Raw genomic sequence first — 8,998 nt, forward strand, 5'->3', positions numbered from 1 at the left:
TAGGTCTTTTTCAGGCACTGGAAGAAAGCTTGAATCAATATCCCTCTGGCAGGCAAAGACATGCATGTTCCTAGAATCCACACCCCTCTAAACCAGCACATCTTGAATAAAGAATGACACAACATTTCTACCCCTCTTGATCCTCGTATTCCCTTGGTTTATTATTTATTTATTTTTTTTAATTTTTTTTAACGTTTATTTATTTTTGAGACAGAGAGAGACAGAGCATGAACGGGGGAGGGTCAGAGAGAGGGAGACACAGAATCCGAAACAGGCTCCAGGCTCCGAGCTGTCAGCACAGAGCCCGATGTGGGGCTCGAACTCACGGACTGCGAGATCATGACCTGAGCCGAAGTCGGCCGCTCAACCGACTGAGCCACCCAGGCGCCCCTCCCTTGGTTTATTTAACACACAAAGGCTTCTTTAATCATCAAGACAGCATGGTATTGGCACAAAAACAGACACATAGACCAATGTAATAGAATAGAGACTCCAGAATTGGACCCACAAATGTATGGCCAACTAATCTTCGACAAAGGAGGAAAGAGTATCCAGTGGAACAAAGACACTCTCTTTAACCAATGGTGCTCAGAAAACTGGACAGCAACATGCAGACAAATGAAACTAGACCGCTTTCTTACACTATACCCAAAAATAAACTTAAAATAGGTGTAGGACCTGAATGTGAGACAGGAAGCCATCAAAACCCTAGAGGAGAAAGCAGGAAAAAACCTCTCTGACCTTAGCTGCAGTAATTTCTTACTTGACACATCTCCAAAGGCAAGGGAATTAAAAGCAAAAATGAACTATTGGGACCTCATGAAGATAAAAAACTTCTGAACTTCAAAGGAAACAATCAACAAAACTAAAAGGCAACTGACAGAATGGGAAAAGATATTTGCAAATGGCATATCAGATAAAAGGCTAGTATCCAAAATCTACAAAGAACTCACCATACTCCACACCCAAAAAAACAAATAATCCAATTTGACAATAAATTTCATATTAAAGAAAAACACACAAAGGCTAGTGAATATCAGTTCTCCAAAAGCTTCTCAGAAATCTGCTAGATCAATGGTTTTCAAATTGGGTTTGAGAGAGCCCTAAAATTTAGAGTAAAGGGGAGCCACTGCACTCCTGGTTAAACTAGAGCTCAGCTGGTATTGTTTTCATTTTGGGGGTTTCATGAAAGAGATTTTTCAACATAGTGCTCTGTTGCTTAAAAATTACTGGATTTTGAAAAACAGTAATTTAGTCCTATTTGTCCTTATTTTAAATATAGGGAAACTGAGGATCAGAGTAAGCAGGACCTGGCTGAAGACCAAAGAAATGCAACAAGTAAAAAGTGCTATTAAGATAAGCATGCTTATCTTTAACTTGCCAAAAACAGCTTTGCCAAAGGGCCTTTTTAGACTATAAATCCTCCAGTCCCAAGCTACAAGCCCTGCCTAGTGTGGCCCTGTTAGGAGTGGAGGGTCAGGTAAGGCTGGAAAGGTCCAGAAACAAGGACCAAGAATTCTCCCCATTCACCTGATACCACATATTCACAAAGGTGTTAGACGGGTGTTTGGGGAAGACTCAGGCCCTACAGAAAAAGCTGGACTTGTAACATTGACAAGCCACAGACCAGAGAGCTCATTGGAATGTGACATGAATTAACAGGAGTATCTCAAAAGGCAAGAGATGCAGAGCAAGAAGTCTCCAACAGAGTGCATATTTGGAAGATCCCAGAAGACAGCTACCTCCAGGATGGTGTTTCCATAGAGACAAGGGCTCCAGCCACCAGATTTCAGTTAGCTCTGATATGGAAGCAATGGAGGAAGGTAGATACAGACATTTATGTGAGATAAAAGCAGGTCTCTGTTGTAGAGGGATTGGTGACCTCGACAGCAAATTAAGCATAAAGAACAAGGCAAGAGCCTAAAGATCAACACTGGGACAAAATGCTGATTCTTTCCAAATTGATTCATAAGTTTAATGTATTTGATACCAAACTACAGAAAAAAAAATTGGGTAGAGACAAGATAATTCTAAAATTGGAATGGGAAAGCAAAGGAACAGGAATAGCTAAAATAATTTTGAAAGAGAATACTAAAGTGAAATAAATCACTTTAACCTCTTTCAATACTTATTAGATAGCTACAGTAATTAACACTGATTGGTGGAGGGATAAACACAGAAATCAATAGAATAGAATAGAATAGAATAGAATAGAATAGAAAGCCTAGAAATTGACCCACACAAATATACCAAACTTATTTTTGGCAAAAGTACAAAAGCATTTCAGTGGAAGAAGAATGGTCTTTTCCATAAATTATGCTGGACTAAGTGGATATCTGTTGGAAAAAAAAATAGTCTTGACCTAAACCTCACATCTTATGCAAAAATTAACTCAAAATTGATGATGGACTTAAATGTAAAATGTAAAATTAGAAAATTTTACGAAAGGAAAACAGGAGAAAATCCTTGGAATCTAGGGCCAGGCAAATAATTCTTAGATTTACAACAAAAGCATAATCCATAAAAGGAGAAATTGATAAATTGGACTTTATCAGGATTTAAAACTTCTGTTGAATGAAGATTAAAAAACAAGCTATAAACTGTAAGAAAATATTTGAAAGCCGCATAGTCAACAAAGAACTAGCATCTAGAATATATAAAGAACCCTCAAAATTTAACAGGAAAAAAAAACACCCAATCTGATTAGAAAATGGGCAAAAGATATGATGAAGGAACATGTTATAGAAGAGGATATACAGATGGCAATTAAGTACACAAAAAGATATTCAACATCATTAGCCACTTGGGAAGTACAAATTAAGACCACAATGAGATATTGCTACATACTGATCATAAAGTCTAACATAAAAAAAAATTGTGATAACACCAAATGCTGGCAAGGATTCAGAGAAACTGGATCATATTGGTGAGCATGTAAAATGGTATGGCCACTCTGGCAAACAGTTTGTAAGTTTCTTTTTAAAAAAGGAAACCTGTAACTATCATACAACCCAGTAAATGCACTCTTAGGCATTAATCTTACAAAAAAGAAAACTTATGTTTATACCAGATCCATATATTTATAGCCATTTTATTTTTAATAGCCAAGAACTGGAAATAAGCCAGATGTTTCAACACATGAATGTTTGAACAAGTTGTGGCACATTCATACCATGGAGTACTACTCAGCAATGAAAACATAATTATGCTGAATGAAAGCCAATCTCCAAAAGTTACTATATGATTATGTAACATTCTTGAAATTATAAAACTGTGTAAGTAGAGAACAAATTAATGGCTGTCAAGGTTTAGAAAGAGGATGGTGGTAAGAGGGAAGTAGGTGTAGCTATAAAAGAGCAATGTGAGGGAGCCTTGCAGTGGTGAAAATGTTCTGTATCTTGACTGTATCATTGTCAATATTCTCTTTGGGATATTTTACTATATTTTTGCAAGAATTACCATTGGGGAAACACAGTAAAGGGTGCACAGGATCTATCTGTATTATTTTGGCAACTGCATATGAATCTACAATTTTCTGAAAACAAAAATCAGTAAAACTTTTGTTTATCTTGATTACTGTTTTGTTTTGTTTTTTTTTTTTTTGGATCCCCTTAAAATTCTTCCCAAGGCAAATACCTTACTCATCTTACCTTAGTGCCAGACTTTCTCCTTCTCTTCTGTATCTCAGGGCCTAGCATAGACCAGGCCTTCAAAGGATTCACACTCTACAGATGAGGAGTGGATATCTCCCTTCAGATAAGTCATTCCCAATCATGCTACCTTCACAGGAAAAAAAACAAAAACAAACAAACAAACAAAAAAAAACAAAAAAAAAACAGCATTCCTTGTAACCTTCTGTCCATGTTTATTTCTTTTCCCTTTGGCATAAAGATCAACTTTCAACATTGTTGAGGCAATCTGGATTTAGTTTATGAGCCCAAACATACCAGTGATCTTCCACTTTTTCCAGAGGTGTTATAGGGCACAGACTTTAGTGAAAAGGAGCCTAGGCCAGGTGTCTAAAGCCTTAGCATCTAATGCAAGATCAGCAACTCATTGACTTCAGGACATTTGACAAGTCACATTACCGCTTGGAGCCTCAGTTTCCTCATGTACCAAATGGGAATAGTAATGCTTTCCTGTCAAAAAAGATTTGTAACCTGGAAAATACAGTGTATCTGAAAGACGTATAAAGATACATTTTGCACCTCCCTATCTTCATAAACTGAATAGAAATAAGAAGAAAGGGGTGGGGAGAAGGGAAGGGCACATTTAATAGTTATTGCATAAGGCATCATTTGGGGGTGGCACTATATTGGGATAGTTCTTTCCATTGGAACTTGAAGATCATCCCAGTAGTCAATACTGGTTAAGGTTAGGACTTCTCAGTGGTGAGGAATCTCAGATTATTTCCAATTTTGAAGGTTCTTGGGAATATTATAAAGTAAAAGTTGATAGGTCCTCAGTAAGTTAAGTTACCATGTGACCCATTAATTCCACAACGAGGTATATACCCAAGAGAAACGAAAACCTATGTCCACACAAAAACTTGTACATGAATAGTCATAGCAGCATTATTAATAAAACCCAAAAAGGTAGAAATAAGCACCCAAAGTCCATCAACTGAGAAATGGATAATCAAAATATAATTTATCCTTACAATGAAATATTATCTATCCATAAAAGAATGAAATTCTGATCACCTGCTAAAACATGGATGAACCTTAAAAATATTAGACCATATAGAAGGGCCACATATTGTATGATTCCATTTATATGTAATATTCAGAATAGGGAAATCCATAGAAAGTAGCTTTGTTGTTGCCAGGGGCTGGGTCAGTGTGTGTGTGGGGGGGGGGCAGTGAGTTATATAGAGTGACTTCTTAATGGGTATTGGTTTTCTTTTGGTGGTTATGAAAATATTTCAGAATTAGGCAGTGGAAATGGTTGCCACAACATTCTGAATGTAATAAAAGCCACCAAATTGTACATTTAAAAAAGTAACTGTACATTTTAAAACGAGTGAAATTTATGCTATATGGGCTATGTCTCTGAAAATATTAAATAATGTCTTATATCAGTGACAGTATTTAAACTCATCTGTAATGTCAAGGCCTCAAATTAAGACCTAACATGAATGTGACTTTCAGACCAAATGTGTCTTCTCATCCTTCATACTCCCTGACCCCACCCTTTTGATAGGCTGCGATTACCATCCACATGTGTGTTAAAAATGTAGCTGAATCCACTAATGCCACTATTCAGGCTCAGATCTGCCCATGTCTGAACACTTGGCAAGACATATAGTAACTCTGCACACTGATTTGTGGGGTTTAGAATTTACTTGCATTCTGAAGTTTGAGGTTGGGTGTCCCTTCACAATAGCTGAACTCCCCAAGCCTTCCTCCTCCCAGGCATACCCAGGATTCAGTGGTCTCAGAGACCAGGCCTGGTCATGTCAGTGATTTCATTCCCTAACTCTCAAACTTGCCTGCTCTTCCCCACTTGTGCTCAAGTCTGCAGAGCTAGGTTTCTGCTACTTTCCCATTTTGGTGTTGATGGTTACTGTGGTTGATATTGCCAAGTTTCACTCCCTCTTTTCTTCCCACAGATAAAAAATACTACAATGGTTTATCATTCTCCACCTTGCTTTTATTGCTTGCCAGTACCTTTACTTGGGACAGATCTGGCCCCCACACTTCCTAGTCACTGATTATGTTCTATATACTATTCTAGAACCCCAGATTCTATCTCCCTGCTAATTCCCGAGAATTTTGCAAGAGTCTGGATACATGGCTGTCTAATCCACCCAACACAAGGCTTAACTTAGTGCTGCCACTTCAAGAATTGGATGTTGGTTCTAGACCACGTAAATGTGCAGTCCTTAGCTAACCTGTGCAAATGGGGCCATTGTATCCCACCCTCCAGATAGGATTACTAGATTTAGGAAATAAAGTACAGGATACCCAGTCAGATTTAAATTTCAGGTAAACAATATTTCTTTAGTATGTCTCATGCAATATCTCAGCCATACTAACTTTTGTGGTTTAACTGAGATTCAAATTTAGCTGATCATCTTGCATTTTATTTGGCAACTCTGTCACCATGGGAGTTGGCATCAACTTAGTCACCCCATCCCTTTAAGCTCCTTATCTTAGTGTCCTCCTCCTCCATTCATGTACTGCCTGATTGATTTATTTAGTTCTTAATCTCAGCCCTTGTTATTGTTATGGGTTCTTTTCTTCACCACTCTGCTAAAGCCTCCTCTCTTCTCTATTTTATTTATTTATTTATCTATCTATCTATTTATTTATTTATTTATTTATTTATTTTAAATGTCTCACACAATAGAAATTGTATTTCTTTTTATTTTATTTTATTTATTTATTTATTTATTTTTTTAATATATGAAATTTATTGTCAAATTGGTTTCCATACAACACCCAGTGCTCATCCCAAAAGGTGCCCTCCTCAATACCAATCACCAACCCTCCCCTCCCTCCACCCCCCATCAACCCTCAGTTTGTTCTCAGTTTTTAACAGTCTCTTATGCTTTGGCTCTCTCCCACTCTAACCTCTTTTTTTTTTCCTTCCCCTCCCCCATGGGTTTCTGTTAAGTTTCTCAGGATCCACATAAGAGTGAAACCATATGGTATCTGTCTTTCTCTGTATGGCTTATTTCACTTAGCATCACACTCTCCAGTTCCATCCATGTTGCTACAAAGGGCCATATTTCATTCTTTCTCATTGCCACGTAGCATTCCATTTTGTATATAAACCACAATTTCTTTATCCATTCATCAGTGGATGGACATTTAGGCTCTTTCCATAATTTGGCTATTGTTGAGAGTGCTGCTATAAACATTGGGGTACAAGTGCCCCTATGCATCAGTACTCCTGTATCCCTTGGGTAAATTCCTAGCAGTGCTATTGCTGGGTCATAGGGTAGGTCTATTTTTAATTTTCTGAGGAACCTCCACACTGCTTTCCAGAGTGGCTGCACCAATTTGCATTCCCACCAACAGTGCAAGAGGGTTCCCGTTTCTCCACATCCTCTCCAGCATCTACAGTCTCCTGATTTGTTCATTTTGGCCACTCTGACTGGCGTGAGGTGATATCTGAGTGTGGTTTTGATTTGTATTTCCCTGATAAGGAGCGATGTTGAACATCTTTTCATGTGCCTGTTGGCCATCCGGATGTCTTCTTTAGAGAAGTGTCTATTCATGTTTTCTGCCCATTTCTTCACTGGGTTATTTGTTTTTCGGGTGTGGAGTTTGGTGAGCTCTTTATAGATTTTGGATACTAGCCCTTTTTCCGATATGTCATTTACAAAAATCTTTTCCCATTCCGTTGGTTGCCTTTTAGTTTTGTTGGTTGTTTCCTTTGCTGTGCAGAAGCTTTTTATCTTCTTAGGTCCCAGTAATTCACTTTTGCTTTTAATTCCCTTGCCTTTGAGGATGTGTTGAGTAAGAGATTGCTACGGCTGAGGTCAGAGAGGTCTTTTCCTGCTTTCTCCTCTAAGGTTTTGATGGTTTCCTGTCTCACATTCAGGTCCTTTATCCATTTTGAGTTTATTTTTGTGAATGGTGTGAGAAAGTGGTCTAGTTTCAACCTTCTGCATGTTGCTGTCCAGTTCTCCCAGCACCATTTGTTAAAGAGACTGTCTTTTTTCCATTGGATGTTCTTTCCTGCTTTGTCAAAGATGAGTTGGCCATACGTTTGTGCGTCTAGTTCTGGGGTTTCTATTCTATTCCATTGGTCTATGTGTCTGTTTTTATGCCAATACCATGCTGTCTTGTTGATGACAGCTTTGTAGTAGAGGCTAAAGTCTGGGATTGTGATGCCTCCTGCTTTGGTCTCCTTCTTCAAAATTACTTTGGCTATTCGGGGCCTTTTGTGGTTCCATATGAATTTTAGGATTGCTTGTTCTAGTTTCGAGAAGAATGCTGGTGCAATTTTGATTGGGATTGCATTGAATGTGTAGATAGCTTTGGGTAGTATTGACATTTTGACAATATTTATTCTTCCAATCCATGAGCAGGGAATGTCTTTCCATTTCTTTAAATCTTCTTCAATTACCTTCATAAGCTTTCTATAGTTTTCAGCATACAGATCTTTTACATCTTTGGTTAGATTTATTCCTAGGTATTTTGTGCTTCTTGGTGCAATTGTGAATGGGATCAGTTTCTTTATTTCTCTTTCTGTTGCTTCATTGTTAGTGTATAAGAATGCAACTGATTTCTGTACATTGATTTTGTATCCTGCAACTTTGCTGAATTCCTGTATCAGTTCTAGCAGACTTTTGGTGGAGTCTATCGGATTTTCCATGTATAATATCATGTCATCTGCAAAAAGCGAAAGCTTGACTTCATCTTTGCCAATTTTGATGCCTTTGATTTCCTTTTGTTGTCTGATTGCTGAAGCTAGAACTTCCAGCACTATGTTAAACAACAGCGGTGAGAGTGGGCATCCCTGTCGTGTTCCTGATCTCAGGGAAAAAGCTCTCAGATTTCCCCGTTGAGGATGATGTTAGCTGTGGGCTTTTCATAAATGGCTTTTATGATGTTTAAGTATGTTCCTTCTATCCCGACTTTCTCAAGCGTTTTGATTAAGAAAGGGTGCTGGATTTTGTCAAAGGCCTTTTCTGCATCGATTGACAGGATCATATGGTTCTTCTCTTTTTTTTTGTTAATGTGATGTATCACATTGATTGATTTGCGAATGTTGAACCAGCCCTGCATCCCAGGAATGAATCCCACTTGATCATGGTAAATCATTCTTTTTATATGCCGTTGAATTCGATTTGCTAGTATCTTATTGAGAATTCTTGCATCCATATTCATCAGGGATATTGGCCTGTAGTTCTCTTTTTTTACTGGGTCTCTGTCTGGTTTAGGAATCAAAGTAATACTGGCTTCATAGAATGAGTCTGGAAGTTTTCCTTCCCTTTCTATTTCTTGGAATAGCTTGAGAAGGATAGGTATTACCTCTGCTTTAA

This window comes from Panthera uncia, chromosome X, assembly GCF_023721935.1.
Source record: "Panthera uncia isolate 11264 chromosome X, Puncia_PCG_1.0, whole genome shotgun sequence".
NCBI classification, from domain to species: domain Eukaryota; kingdom Metazoa; phylum Chordata; class Mammalia; order Carnivora; family Felidae; genus Panthera; species Panthera uncia.